At 43.9% G+C, this 16,139-nt stretch overlaps 1 non-coding gene across 1 annotated transcript; it reads left to right on the top strand.

The window, feature by feature from the left end:
• Window positions 1-10,206: 10,206 nt before the first annotated feature.
• Window positions 10,207-10,313, top strand: LOC148802287 (small nucleolar RNA R71). Its single transcript, XR_016083263.1, has one exon. It is a non-coding gene; the product is annotated as a small nucleolar RNA R71 (small nucleolar RNA).
• Window positions 10,314-16,139: the final 5,826 nt, after the last annotated feature.

Here is a 16,139-nt window from a genome sequence, read left to right as displayed (position 1 = left end):
TTAAAATCAAGTTGAGATTCCAAACCATCAATTCGGCTAAGTGCAATTAAATTAATTTTTATTTTTTTTAGAATTAAAAAAAATGGTTGGCTCCTCTCGAAACCAATTCCCCAACATCAACATGTTCAATTCCGATGATATTCAGTCATAAAATGATAGTGTTAGCACCGATATGGATGCTATTGATAGTGACAGAATTTCCACCCCTAGTATTGATACTAGGGGAAAGAAAAAGAAAGCCACTAAGTTGATTAGCCTAATTTGGAAAATGTTTAACGTAGAGGAGGTTGAGGAGAAGGGAAAAAGAGTCGTTTGCCAAAAATGTAGGAAAGACTTTAGCTACTGTAGCAAGGGCGGTACTGGCCACTTGGACAGATATTTGCTCTCCTATGAGAAAGAAGAAGAAGAAGAAGAAGAAGAAGAAGAAGAAGAAGGGAAAGAAACAACACAAACACAAATTGGCTATGGGTTTTTTGGTACTTTTAAGTATTCTCAAGAAAAAAATGAGGCAAGAGTTAGCAATATATATTGTACATGTTGAACAACCATTTTTATAAGCTAAAGATACTAAATTTGAAAGATTTTTACGTAATTCTATAAATCCACAATTTAAAGAAGTTTCTAGGAATACTATTAGATCATATGCTTTAAATTTTTTTTATTCATACAAACAAAATTTAATTTATATTCATCAAATCTTAATTCTAAAGTTGCAATTACTTCTGATATTTGGACCTCTAAATTTAATATAAGTTACATTTGTGTTACTTGTCATTTTATTGATGAAAACTAGCTTTTACAAAAAAAAAATAAGTTTTACTAGGCTTGAATGGCCCTGATGAGGGATAATTTGGCTCGACCAGTGACATGATGACACGTGGAGCGACCCATTGACTTGGTGACATCTCAGCATCCTCAGACACCTTAGCAGTCCAAATCACCTCAGGCACCTCGAGTCACTTAGCTAGTAATAGGGCCTGAGCAGCTCACCACACTCACTGACCTACCGAGATGCCACGTAGCCTCCTTATAGAAGCAAGCCATCTGTCTCCCATCTCCACAGGATCATGCCATAGTCCAACGGATCGTATCTCTATCCCACCCGAATTGGATGTACTTGGATAAGCCTTATTAGCTTATACGGAGTCCATCTTAGGGTCAGGAATGAACTCTGGGTTAGTCAGGCCGGTGATCTTGGACACATTTTGTGAGGCCCACAACAGCTCGCCTATATAAAGGCTTCGCCTCCAACCTCACAATCTTGGACACATTCACAAGCTATCAGCTCTCTACAATCTCCTACGCAAACTTAAGCATCGAAGTGCCTACACCGGGTAAAGCACCCCAGGACCTTTGATCTCTTTGCCTTGTAGTTTGACCCAGCCATGTAGCAGTCTGATGTCTGAGCTGCCTTCCAGTAGGGAGCAACCAGATTGTACTACATCAATTGGCATGGTCTATGGGAACGCAACAAAAACCTGTGATCTCACCACCTTGCTTTCTGACTTTACTGATCAATGGATTCATCAAGAAACAACCAGCCCGCCAACATCAACATCAACATCAACATCCAGGTCATAGGGGGGCAAGAACAACCCGCAGCACACCCTAAGGTCCCGTCTGTAACCATCGGGACATTTACAGTGCCCCTAGCTCTACCCAATGTGCCAGCAGTTCCAAACCCAGCCTTCCCGTTGCCCCAAGTGGACGTGCCTCTCCCTCCAGTTGAGCCCTCCACGGTTCCTGTGGGGATTCATGTGCACCAGTTTCACGAGTTGGTGTAGTAGGTTCGCGACATGAACTTGCAAATGCAGACGTGGGAGGAGAAATTCGCAGCCGTGATGCAACAACAGCAGCCGTAGTAGCCAAACTTGAACCAGTAGTAGAACCATCTGAACCAATAGAATTAGAACCAGCACCAGCAGGCAAGCGATCAAAAGCTCGGCATCAGGAACCAGGACCAGGTCTCGGACCCACCTTGTCACACTAACGATTGGAACCAGGTCTCAGTTGAGGAACACAGTAAGGCAACGGAACCTACTAGAACAAAAGGTAACCACACTGCCGAGGTGTCGAGGAGAAGACATCGCCAACGAGCATGTCACCACTTTGGGAGAAGCTACCTCGCTCCCACTAACAATGTGGAGGGAAATAAGAAAGGGGAGGTTAGTCAAGTCATTGTGCAACTAGCAACACCACAGGTGACCCACACCTCTCCGCTAGCAGTAGAGATCCTTATAGCCCCACGGCCTAAGGACTTCAAAGCCCCGAACCTAGAGTTATAAGATGGCATATCAGGTCTAGTCGACCACATCAACAACTTCCAGGCCCCGATGCAGCTTCACGGGGCAAACAACGCAAGCCTTTGCATGGCCTCCCGATGATTGGCCGTAGGTTCGATTAAGAGCTGGAACCAGTTCATGGACCTATTCACCATGTACTTTGCCACCAACAAGAGGTGCCCTAAGCCCGCGACCTACTTACTGAACGTGGTCCAAAGACCCAACAAGACACTCCGGGATTACATAAAATGATTCAACTTGGAACGTCTCCAGATCCCTAATCTCGACCCCATAGTTCAGCTCACTGCAGTGGTAAACGATGTTCGCCACCCCAACTTGTGCTGGGAAGTCAAGTTGAACCCTCCATCCACTATGGAGGAGTTCCTTCACCAAGCCAACAAGTTCACAAAGGTGGAGGAGGCTCTGGGATCCCAGTTAGAGTTGTTCGATAAGAGAAGGAGAGTAGAAGAAGAAATGGGGAGTAGCAAGCAGTGGTGAAAGAGCAAGTCACCAAAGAGAAGTCGGTCACCCCGCAATAGGAAAAGCAAATCACCAAGAAGAAGGAGCAGGTCTCCACACCAGAGTTCCAGATCGGGCCAGTGATCCAGAACTCCCCCAGTCTAAAGCCATAAGTACACCGCCATGAATGCAAAGAGGGGCGAGATCCTGATGCAGATCAAGATGATCGCGTTCGCCAGATGGCCACCTAGGATGAGAGGCAACCCCACTAACCGTAACCCGAACAAATACTATCACTTCAACCATGACACCGAGAGTTGCAGGAACCTAAAGGACGAGATCGAGGAATTGATCTGTCATGGCTACTTGAAGCAGTTCATCAAGCACGAAGATAGAAGCCGACCTGTCAACCAGCCTAGGGAGTCGAATAGGCACCAAGATCGTGATCAGCCACCTCGAGATCCACCACCACTAGAGAGGTCTATTCCCGGGGTGATCAACATGATCACTAGAGGTTCCATAGTGGCAGGATGCAACACAGCAGCGAAGAAGAACTCAGTCTGATAGATAGAGCATGAGGATGAGAACCCGCCGAAGCGCCCTCGTGTGGAGGAGGTTATCTACTTCATCAAGGATGATGCTCAAAGGATCGAGTATCTGCATAACAACGCCCTTGTAGTCAAGATGGTGATCAACAACTTCAAGGTGAAGCGGGTCTTGGTTGACTCTGGGAGCTTTCCCAACATCATTTTCCTGGAGGCCTTCGAGAAGATGAAGTTGAAGCGGAAGGATCTGCAGATAGCAGACGTGCCCTTCGTTAGCTTTAGCGGAGACATGGTAAGGTCCTTAGGTCAGATCAAGGTACCGGTAGTAGTAGTTCAAAGCCCAATACGGTCCGATTTGAGCATAGCTTCCTGGTGGTCGCCACCTCATCCCCCTATAGCGCGACCTTAGGTCAGCCCATCCTACATGCACTCTATGCAGTGGTGTTAACCTACTACCTCGTGATGAAATTTCCAACGAGGTACGGAGTAGGGGTCGTACGGGGTGACCAGTTGGAGTCATGAAAGTGATATGTCACGACTTTAAAGGGCAAAGGAAAACTGGCGGATGACGTCGAGATGGAGCCACCCCTCTAGAACACAAATGAGTGAGCTCGACCAATGGAGGACACCATCTTGGTCCCAGTTTCCAATACTGAGCCTAAGAAGATGGTCCCAATTGGAGCTCGCTTGACAGAACCACTTCAGTCGCAACTGGTAAGTTTCTTCAAAATTTAGATGTTTTTGAATGGATGACATCAGAAATATCTAGCATAAACCCAGCAGTAATTACTCACAAACTTACTGTGGACCCTTTAGTCAGGCCAATCATGCAATGGAAAAGAAACCTCGCCCTAGAGAGGTGGAGGGTAGTAGATAAGGAGATCGGGAAGCTCCATACAACAAAATTCATTAGATAGGTCTAGTACCCAAGCTGGGTAGCAAACCTAGTGCTCATGAAATAAGCCAACAGCAAGTGGCACATGTGCGTCAACTACACCGACCTCAATAGAGCCTGCCCAAAGGATAGTTTCCCGCTCCCCAGAATAGACCGCCTGGTTGACGTGACCTTGGGGCACGAGTTGTTGAGCTTCATGGATGCTTACTCTGACTACAACCAAATCCGGATGGACTTAGACGACCAGGAAAAGACTGATTTTGTAACCGATCTAGGGCTATACTGTTATAAAATAATGCCCTTTGGACTGAAAAACGTTGGAACAACTTTCCAGGGAATTGTAAATAAAGTTTTTTCCCATTAATTGGCAATAAAGTAGAATGTTATGTGGATGACATGGTCGTGAAGACCTAGCTTTTTAACTCTTTAGTGGATGATTTAAATTCTATTTTTTAAATTTTAAGAAAATTTAACATGAAGCTCAACCCGAACAAATGTGTCTTTAAGATCACGTCGAGCAAATTCCTTAGCTACATAGTGCACCTATGTGGCAACGAAGCCAAGTTGGATAAAATCCAAGCAATCCTAGACATGAGACCACCTAGGTCAATAAAAGAAGTACAAAAGCTAATTGGTCGAATAGCCACCCCAAACCAATTTATGTCTAAGTTGGTTGGGCGGTGCCTACCATTCTTTAAGATAATAAAAAAATGAGGACTTTGAGTGGACTAAGGAGTGTCATCTCACGTTTGATGAGCTTAAAAGTTACCTTACCTCACCCCCACTATTGACCCGACTTGAACCCAGACACGAGCTAAAACTCTACCTATCTACGAGTGACGAAGTAGTGAGATCGGTACTAATTAGAAAAGTAGACAGGGTGCAACGACCTATCTACTACATAAGTAAGGTTTTCCGTGCAACTAAGATTAGGTACCCTGACATAGAGAAGCTAGCCTTCACCTTAGTCTTGGCAACTCGGAAGCTACATCCCTACTTCAAAGCCCACACCATCATAGTCCTGATTGATCTACCTCTAAGGCATGTTCTTCAAAAGTCTGAGGTCTTAAGAAGGTTGACGAAGTGGGAAATCAAGCTGAGTGAGTACGACATCCAGTTTAAGCCATGCCCAACAATTAAAGCACAGGTCCTGGCAAACTTTGTTGCCAAGTGCACGTTCTACATGCCGGCCCTTGGGGTGACCGAGCCAATTAGCACGTTGGAGGCATCAACCAGCGTGCCACCCGTCCCGGCTAGGTAATTCCCGACTTAGGATGAGGAACCCTGGATCCTCCACATCAATGGCTCATCTAACCAACCAAGAAGCGGAGCTGGGCTGATACTTTACAGGCCTAGTGAGGTGAAGCTAGAGTATGTTCTCTGGTTTGCGTTCGAAGCATCGAACAATGAAGTGGAGTATGAGACATTGATAGTCGGGCTGACATTGGCGAGGGAGGTCAGTACAAGGCATGTTGTGGTGTGTAGTGACTCTCAGATGGTCGTGAACCAGATGAATGGATACTATGAGGCTAGAGAGCTTGCCTTGTTAGCCTATTTGGCTAAGTTGAGAGATCTCTTGCCTGGCTCCCACTCCTGGTATATCCAATAAATACTAAGGACCGAGAATGTAGAGGCCAATGCACTACCCAAGCTGGCCAGTGCAACCAACGTCACAAAGAGGATAGTCTACATAGAAGACCTACAATGATCTAGCATCGAGAAGGTGCTAGAAGAGGTCACTCTTGTTTTGGCAATAGAACCGAACTGGATCGATCCGCTCGTTGATTATCTACGCCATAGGACCTTACCATCAGACCACAATGCAGCTTGGAAGGTAGAGCGCCAGTCAGCTCGCTTCATTATTATTGGTGAGTTGTTGTATAGGAGATCTTTCACGCTCTCTGATGCGCTTAGAAGACACTAGCAAGTGCACTAGCCGATCAAGTAATATAATGATGAGTAGAGTATCGTTCCCATGGGGATTGATCCAAAAACTACTAGTACTAAATCAACCCTTTGTTATCTGATAAAACGAAAGATTAAACAAAGAAAAACCTAACTCCTAATTAGCAAACTACCCTAAGCATTCTCGGATCAGACCACCTTTAATGATGAGAAGAATTAATGCATGCAAAAACTAGCAGAACCGGTTTAGCAATTAAATCATTAAGCTATCCAACCGAAGTGAATTCAGTCTTGGGTTGGCTAAACCCTAATTGTATGAGCAGCCTCTCTCGAGCACAGCCCACTCTATCTATGAGCAACAATTCCTATATCTCTATCAGAAATTTAATCGCCATAGATGCATTAAGAACAAGGAATTCGACAAAAATTAATTCTAGCTGAATGAATGCCAAACGAATCATGCATATTATCTCTAAGATGCATTCAATCTGTTTTCTTGATTAGTTGATCTGATTACATAAACCCTTTCTCAAGCAAAGTAATCCAAGAAGCAAGAATAATTCGGCCAAGATTACTCTATTAATCGAAAATCCAAATCAAGAAATCCCAAGAATGAATCATAATCAATCGGATCTACTTAAAAGATTAATTACATATCAGAATTAAAATCCATCAATCGGATATGCTTAAAAGATCAATCAATCAAAGAAGAAGACAACCTAGGATTTTTGCATAAATCTTCGATCTTCTCTTCAATTCGCATTCAACAGCCTTCTCCTCTCTCTAGCACTTCTTCTCTTTGATTTTGTCTTCAGGGGTCCGAACCCCAATCTCCTCTTTTTCTTTTCTTTTTATACTCTTCCTCTCTCCTCTTTCAATTCTCTAAAGTCATCCGCCTTTTTGGAGCCTCCCTTAGGGCTGCGGTTGGGCTGCTCTTGGGCCTCTCCTTGGTGGGCCGAACTGTTCTCCCATAGGGTTTCAGCTGCGCCTTTCTTCTTAATGGGCCGAAGTGCTTCTCTTTTCTTCATATCAACATGTCTTCATGCTCTCTTCAGCCTAGACTGTCCCAAACTCTTAGTTTCCTGGAATTCTGCTCAATTAGGGTACAAACCATTGAAAACCATCATAAAAACCATGTATAAAGCAATAAAAATAATGTGTAGCATGCGCACACATCAAACTCCCCCACACTTAAGCTTTTGCTTGTCATCAAACAAAGATATCACCCATTAACTGATCATTCCCTAGATTATTACCATCTACCGAATGAATTTTAGGATGAGAATGCATTAAGTGGTCGGGAATTTTGCATAAACATTCTGATTCATCCCCATTATTGGTCACTCTTACAACATACATAAGAACAAAGGAAGGGAGAACATGAGATTTTTCATGCTCCAGCACTCAATTCCGTTAAATATGTAAGCAGCTCCTTGACTGCCATAATTAACCATCACCTCGAGCTTGGTCTCCAATCCTGTCAATGCACTAAATTGAATTTCCAACTATATTTTTTTTGTCCCTATGAACCTCAACCGTTATTGAATTCTTTTATTTCTTTTGTTCCTTTTTTTTTTGGTGTGAGTGCATTTATGCTCCATCTCACACAGGTCACAGGCTAGAGGCAGATAACAATACTCATATTCCAAGTTGCTAGTTTTACTATTTAACTTGGAATAGTAGAGTTGGGACTAAACTCATATCATGAACCACTAGTTTTACTATTCAGTTCATGACAGTAGAGCAATTTGGACTTTGTCCCTTTCTCTTCTTCTCTTCTTCTTTTTTTTTTCTTTTGCAATTGTTGAAATTCATGCATTAACAGTTCATGATGTGCACTAATAGCTTGAATATTCATTAAGATTTCAATCAAGTGCATTATACACATGAGTAGAGTTAGTGCTGGTCATGATGAAAGTCCTATTCGACTTCCTCATCCACATGTATTGTGATAAAATTGGATAATTCACAGGAACACATTCTAGCACTTACAGTGATTTCCTTCGACTTCATCGTATTTCCTCTTAGATTTCACCTTATAGAAAGCAATAATTTTGAGGCAATTTCCAGTTTATGCGGTCTATCAATGTATTTATGTATTGGGGTGATTTAGGTGCATAGCTATAGCCTCCCCCAAACTTATCATGAACATTGTCCTCAATGTTCATATGGATAGAGTGTGAAGATGAACTCAGCAATGTGAGCAGTGGGAATTTAAGCATTTGAAGGGGTTTAGAGAACTTCCCTGAAGAGCATTCTGAAATCTAGAATGGCTCCCTCGTTTGGACCCTCTAGCTGCTAAGGATCAAAAGAAACTAGGAGGAGAGAGTGAGAAACACTATGGGTAATCAATAATCAATGAAAGTAAAACCCTAAAATCAGAAAAAGAAAGAACTCTAATGATACGGGAAAAAAAAAGAAAACTACTTATCGACATTGGGTTGCCTCCCAATAAGCGCTTGTTTTCTGTTTGAAGTTCGGCATTCCGGTGTGATCAATGAACATCTAGGTATATAGTTGATGGGGTAGGCAATGCTCCATCTGCTATATATGGTTTGAGGTGCTAACCGTTGACATAAAAACACCCACCAACCACATAATCAATGACATCTATCAAATAACATAAATCATCACTAGAAAGTGCATGTTTCATAGCATCAGACATTTTAAAAATTACTTCCCCATCTTGAATCCTAAGGCTGAGTTGCCCTTATTGGACATCAACCGTTGCCTTTCCTATAGCTAGGAAGGGTTGCCCTAGGATAAGTGGGATGTCAACATCCTCTTCCATGTCTAACACTATGAAGTCCACGGGAAAAATGAATTTATCAACCTTAACAAGCACATCTTCTATGATTCCCCTAGGATGCTTGATGGACTTATCGGCTAATTGCAATGCAACTCTAGTGGGTTGGGGTTCACCCAACCCTAATTTCTTAAAAACCGAATAGGGCATCAAATTTATACTAGCTCCTAAATCACACAATGCCTTGTTAATTTTTAAACTGCCTATAGTGTAAGAAATAGTGAAACTCCCTGGATCTTTCAGTTTCTAAGGCAGCTTGTTGAGGAGGATTGTTGAGCATTCTTCATTCAATGCAACTGTAGCCACGTCTCCCAATTTCCTTTTGTTTTCCAATATCTCCTTCAGGAACTTTGCATAGTGTGGCATCTGGGCTAAGGCATCTACAAAAGGAATGTTAATATGTAAACTCTTGAAAATTTCAAGAAACTTACCGAATTCCTTTTCCATTTTGTGTCGCTTAAGCCTATTGGAAAATGGTACTTGCGGCTGTTGACAAATCTCTTTCTTTGAATCAGACTGCTTTTCCTCCTTCTTTTTGGTTTCTAGGGTTGCGCCCATCTTACCATCTTCCTTTGCTTTCTTTTCCACCTCTTGCAGCTCTTTACCACTTCTCAAGGTAATGGCTTGCACCTGCTCTCTTGGATTTGCTTCGGTATTACTGGGTAAAGCGCCTTGGACTCTAGAAGATATCATCTGTGCCAACTGCCCCACTTGAGTTTCCAAGTTCTTGATCGATGCCTCTTGGTTCTGAAATCTCATTTCCGCACTTGCTATGAACTTGGTCACCGATTAGATTTCTTTTCTAGCTGAGTGAAATGTTGATGGAAGGGTTTCACCGCATTTTGATTTGACCAAGACAGATTGGGGTGATTCCTCCATCCGGGGTTGAATGCACGAGGGTACTGATTACCTTGCTGCCTTTGCAAATTTTCTATGAAATCTACTTGCTCGGGGGACTGCATGAACTGATTTTCAACTTGACATTCAGTACTGATATGACCTCCCCCACACCATTCACAGACTACAGTTTGAACATGGATGGTTGCCAACTGCATTTCATATATCTTCTTGCTGAGGGCGCCGATTTGTGCAGATAGTGCTGTATAGGTGTCTACATTGTGAAGACTGGGTTGTCTCCTAACTTGGGCTCTCTCGGAGTGCCATTGGTAGTTGTTTGCAGCCATCTCCTCAATGAGTTCATGGGAAACTTTAGGGGTCTTGTTATTAATGGATTCTCTAGCTGCAGCATCCATAATAGTCTTATTTGCTTCAGTCAATCTGTTGTAGAACGTCTGAACATGGAGCCATACGGGAAGTCCATGATGAGGGACCTTCCTCAGTAATTCCTTGTAACGCTCCCATGACTCATACAATGACTCCCCATCCTACTGAGAGAAGGTGGTTATATCATTCCGCATCTTTGCAGTTTTGGACGGAGGGAAATACTTGGATAGGAAGCGGCTGGCCATTTCATCCCAAGTAGCAATCGATCCAGCTGGTAGAGAGTTCAGCCAAGTCTTAGCCTTATCCTTCAATGAGAACGGAAATAATCTGAGCCTCACCGCATCATCACTAACTCCGTTGTGCTTGAATGTGTCACATATCTCCAAAAAGTTGGCTATGCGAGTGTTCGGATCTTCATTCACTTGGTCGCAGAACTGAACCGTGTTCTAGATCATCTAAATGATTGTTGGTTTGATCTCGAAGTTGTTAACAGCTATTGCTGGTCTCACAATACTCGAGGCTGCCCCGGTGAGGGTTGGTTTGGCATAGTCCATCATGGTCCTTTGCTCGGCCATCTTTGTACTTTCAACTTTCTCTTGCCTAGAAGCTCTAATGCGATGGCAAAGAGTTTGTTCAATCTCTGGATCATAGGTGATGCTCTCCTTTTCACTTCTGTGTGTCATAAACTGTACAAGTCAAAGTCATAAAGATACTAATACACATATATCATGAACATATTGCACAAAATTAAAATCAGATTAACATCAGTAGATGGTTCCTAATATTGTTGTGATAATCCCCGGCAGCGGCGCCAAAAACTTGATGCGCTTAGAAGACACTAGCAAGTGCACTAGCCGATCAAGTAATATAATGATGAGTAGAGTATCGTTCCCACGGGGATTGATCCAACAACTACTAGTACTGAATCAGCCCTTTGTTATCTAATAAACCGAAAGATTAAACAAAGAAAAACCTAACTCCTAATTAGAAAACTACCATAAGCATTCTTGGATCAGACCACCTTTAAAGATGAGAAGAATTACTGCATGCAAAAACTAGCAGAACCGGTTTAGCAATTCTCTCGAGCACAACCCACTCTATCTATGAGCAACAATTCCTATATCTCTATCAAAAATTTAATCGCCATAGATGCATTAAGAATAGACCTATTCATGGGCCGGGTGGCCCGACGGGTCGGCCCGGCCCGGCCCGACCCCTGGACGGGCTTAGACATTTTTATAGGTCCGCGGGCTTAAATTTGGGCCAAAAAGCCTGGCCCGCAATAAATTCGAGCCGGGCTCGGGTTTTGTCAAAATAGCCCAGCCCGAGCCCGGCCCGACCCAACCTAATATTAAACTTAAAATTATTTATGTGATTATGTCCATTTGAATAAATTTTTTTGATTTAAGAATGTAAAATTGTGTTTTAAAATATAAAAGAAAGGGAAAAATACCATCTTGTAGGCCTTGTTCATTTAAATAGAAAAAAAATACTTATTTGAAATTTTAATTCTAATTTGAATAAGGAAAATTGTTTTTTTTTTCAATTTGGTCGGGCTTCGGGCTCAGGCTCAGGCTTCGGGCTTTTTACCAGGGCCGGGCTCTGGCCCAAGTTATAGGCCCGTTGGTCGAGCCGGGCTCGGGCTCGGGCCTAGTATATTTTCATTAGTGACAAGTGAAAGCCCGGCCCGGCCCGACCCATGAACAGGTCTAATTAAGAACAAGGAATTCGACAAAAACTAATTCTAGTTGAATGAATGCCAAACGAATCATGCATATTATTTCTAAGATGCATTCAATTCGTTTTCTTGATTAGTTGATCTGATTACCTAAACCCTTTCTTAAGCAATTCAAGTAATCCAAGAAGCAAGAATAATTCGGCCAAGATTACTCTATTAATCGAAAACCCTAATCAAGAAATCCCAAGAATGAATCACAATCAATCGGATCTGCTTAAAAGATTAATTACATATCAGAATTAAAATCCATCATGGTTCGCATAAGAGAAAGAAGAAAAGAAAGATTCAACAAAGAAAAACCATGAAACCCTAATTGAATCTAGGTTACCGAATTCGCAGAATCAAAGAAGAAGACAACCTAGGATTTCTGCATCAATCTTCGATCTTCTCTTCAATTCGCATTCAGCAGCCTTCTCCTCTCTCAAGCACTTCTTCTCTTTGATTTTGTCTTCAGGGGTCTGAACCACAATCTCCTCTTTTTCTTTTCTTTTATACTCTTCCTCTCTCCTCTTTCAATTCGCTAAAGTTAGCCGCCTTTTTGGAGCCTCCCTTAGGGCTGCGGTTGGGCTGCTCTTGGGCCTCTCCTTGGTGGGCCGAACTGTTCTCCCATTGGGTCTCAGCTGGGTCTTTCTTCTTAATGGGCTAAAGTTCTTCCCTTTTCTTCATATCAACATGTCTTCATGCTCTCTTCACCCTAGACTATCCCAAACTCTTATTTTCCTGGAATTTTGCTCAATTAGGGTACAAACCATTGAAAATCATCATCAAAACCATATATAAAGCAATAAAAATAATGTGTATCATGCGCACACATCACTCTCCTACCTGCACTGCTTGCACCCTTCAGAGGCAAGCCAAGTGCTACATGAGATCCACGAGGGTCTTTGTGGAGGATACCTGGGGGCTAGGGCGCTCGCCCAAAAGGCGCTAAGGCAAGGCTACTACTGGCCTATGATGAAGGTGGACGCACTCGAGCTTGTCCAGAGGAGTGATAACTATCGGAGGAACGCCAACATACCCCACCAGCCCATTGCCAACCTCAAGTATCTGACCAATCTGTGGACTTTTTCTACTGGGGAATAGACATCATTAGTCATTTCCTACTGGTAACTGGGTAGGGAAGGTTCTTGGTCATGGCGGTTGATTATTTCACAAAGTGGGTGAAGGCTGAGCCACTGGTGACAATCACAGCTTGGACTATATGGAATTTTTTCTAGAGGAACATAGTATGTAGATTTATACTACCGAAGGTGCTAATTTCTGACAATGGGAAGCAGTTTGAGGACATAAAGTTCTAAAATTAGTGTGCTGAGATGGGGATCCTACAGAACTTCACTTTAGTGGCTCATCCACAGGCAAACGTGCAGGCCGAGGTGACAAATAGGGTGATCCTCCATAGGCTCAAAGCTCGGCTCTCCCGAGCTAAGGGTTTGTGGGTAGATGAGCTACATAGCGTCCTTTGGGCCTACTAGACTATGATCAAAATGGCGACTGGAGAAGCCCCATTGAACTTGACGCACGGGACGGATGTCGTCATCCCTACCAAGATCGAAGTGCCCACACTATAGTTAGAGGCATATGATGAGGAGGCCAATGACGATGAGTTGTGGACCAACCTCGACCTAGTGGAAGAAGTTCGCGACCTGGCCTATATCTGGACTAAGGCTTATCAGCAACGAGTATCTCGGTACTACAATGCCCGAGTCAAGAGACGTCACTTTTGAGTTGGTGACCTTGTGCTTCGTAAAGTCATGGTACCTGAGCCTAGTGTAGATAAGCTAAGTCTGAATTGGGAAGGTCCCTACAGAGTACTATGGGTGATCAAAGAAGGAATGTACAAGCTCAAGACGTTGGAGGGGAGGTAAGTGTCTCGTGATTGGAACGTGGAGAATCTAAGGAGGTACTACCTATGAGCTCGGGAGTCCAGCATCTGTGACTTCAACAAAATGCTAAAAATTTCACTAAGTATAAAAGACCACCCGCATCTAGCTTGATGAAATATGAGGACTTGATGGGTGTAAGGTCAAGCTTGAGGTACACTGACCTCATCAGCATCTAGTAGAGTTTGAAGCCTTGACGGAAGGCGAGACCTTGAACTCCTCGACGGCATGAGTCCAGGCGGCCTGGACCCCGTCAAGAAGTTGAACCTCCCATTCAGCAAAGTGAGCCTCCTTCTCTTGAAGATCCTTCTTAAGCCTCGTGTTCTAAAGCTCCAGTTCCCCGACATGGTTCTACTCAGTCATCAGATCATTTTTCAGCTTGTCGATGACGCCGAAAGCTGACTCCACTCGGGATTGATATTCACTTGCCGCCACCTCGGCACTGTCAACCCTCACTAGATGATGCTCAGACTGCTTTATAAGGGAATGAACTACGGAGTTTGTCTACAAAGAATAAGAAATAGGCTAAGTATCAAGAACCAGCTCAGGAACAACATAGTGAAGAGTTTGGAAGCTTACCACCATGAGGCAACGCATTGCTTTGGCACCCAGCTCAGCAAACTGCATCTCGGACATGTTAGAGACTTCCTCAGGAAAGATGACCTCCTTGCTTTTGATCAAGGCAGTCCTAAAGTCCATGACGGACCACCTCTCCTCGGGGACCTCCTTAGCTATTGGAGCCCTAGGTTATAAAGGGCGCACCTCGGATGTTTGGGCTACCTCGGTCTCCTGTGTAGGCCCTTCTATCGAATCTTCCTTGACCAGGTCAAGTACTGGGACCTCCTCGGATATGGTTGGTGCGATGGGCTCGGGAATGGATACCCAAGGTGCATCTCTATGAGAGAACTCCCTCCCCTTCTTCTTCCTCATGTCCGTGAGGAACCCCGAAGTCGCGATACCCGACATGTCACCTACATAAGAAGCCTGAGAGTTAGTCGAATCAACATGAAATGAAGGAAATAAACACCCAAACCTAAGACAACAACCTATTCGGAGGACTCAGTCCAACCTAAATTAGCTTCCCCTTGGCTAAGATGTCATCCAGCTTTAGCTCGCACTCTACTAGGTCCCGCATCCTGGCCTACATTTCCTCGCTCAAATCTTCCTCAACGTCTTTGATTTCCTTTCTCCAGTGCATCAGGAAATGCCGTCCACTGGACAAAATGAGGAAGAAGTACTTACTCTTCCAAGTCAGGACTTTAGAGGGAAACTCATGAAGAAGTTTGTAACTAGGTCGATAGGACAGGTAGTAACTGAACTTTTCGGGGAGCTAGCAGCATTTTGTTTTATTTGATAGAGGAAGGCGAAGGTCTTGATGTCAAGTGTAAGGCCAAAGTGGAAGTGAAACCATAGCGAATAAGGTATGGACAAAGTTCGGATGTAGTTGGTCAAGGGTGATATCATAATAGTTTAACATCTCAGGAATAAAGGGGTGGAGTGGAAACCGGAGACCTGCTTTCAAAGCCTCCTCGAAGATGACTACCTCGCACTTATCGTGCTCCCAAGGAAAAGCACCAGTGGGAAGGGAATAACTATAATGGTCTGGGAATCTATACCGAGGTTCCAGATCACAAATCTCCTCAACAGATAGGCGAGTAGGACCGAAGTGGCCCAGCACTATTGGCCTAGCTGCTCGGTGGGTAGAAGAGGCCCTTTTATGAGAACCTCGTCGGTCTCAGACCGAGGCCCCCTCCTCGGCCAGACTGGACTGGACTCTCTCCTCACTAGACTCACTACCAGACATAGTAAAAGCAAGGAAAATTGAAGGAAATGAACGCACAAAGGAAGACAAGTTACCTAAAAGGAAAGGTCGACCTTGCCAGCCGAACTAACAACATCGATGACAACACGCTCTACAACCTCCGAATACACGAGAGCTCAAAATGGTACAAAGAAAATGGGTCCCCAAGGGCCCTACTTATAGCCGACTTAACCAACCAAGAACGGTCTAGATCAAAAAGATCCAATAGCTCCCAAGGGTCCAACAACTCCCAAGGATCCAACAGCTCCCAAGCTCTCAACGGTCTAGATCGAACAGATCCATCGTGTTTTTGATGTCCACGAAAATTATAGTTCGCGTGACATCCATGTGTACCTGAGATGTGGCCTCGCCCCTTAAGGTCGAGTCAATTTGGTCATTCAGGTTTGACCCGTTGTTGGACCTTGGCTGAACCAGAGATCGGGCCAAATCCATCCAACTAGTCAAAAACTCCCACCCCGAGTCAGTTACCTCAAGTTCGGGAGTAGGGGGCAATTGATGAGGGATAATTTGGCATGACCAATGATGTGAAGACACATGGAGCAACCCATTGGCTTGGTGCCATCTTAAAATCCTCGGACACCTC

This window comes from Nelumbo nucifera, chromosome 2 (assembly GCF_055504915.1).
Source record: "Nelumbo nucifera cultivar China Antique chromosome 2, China Antique-T2T, whole genome shotgun sequence".
Lineage (NCBI taxonomy): Eukaryota > Viridiplantae > Streptophyta > Magnoliopsida > Proteales > Nelumbonaceae > Nelumbo > Nelumbo nucifera.
Note: the sequence above shows the minus strand (reverse complement) of the source record. Positions and strands in the feature narration are given on the sequence as shown.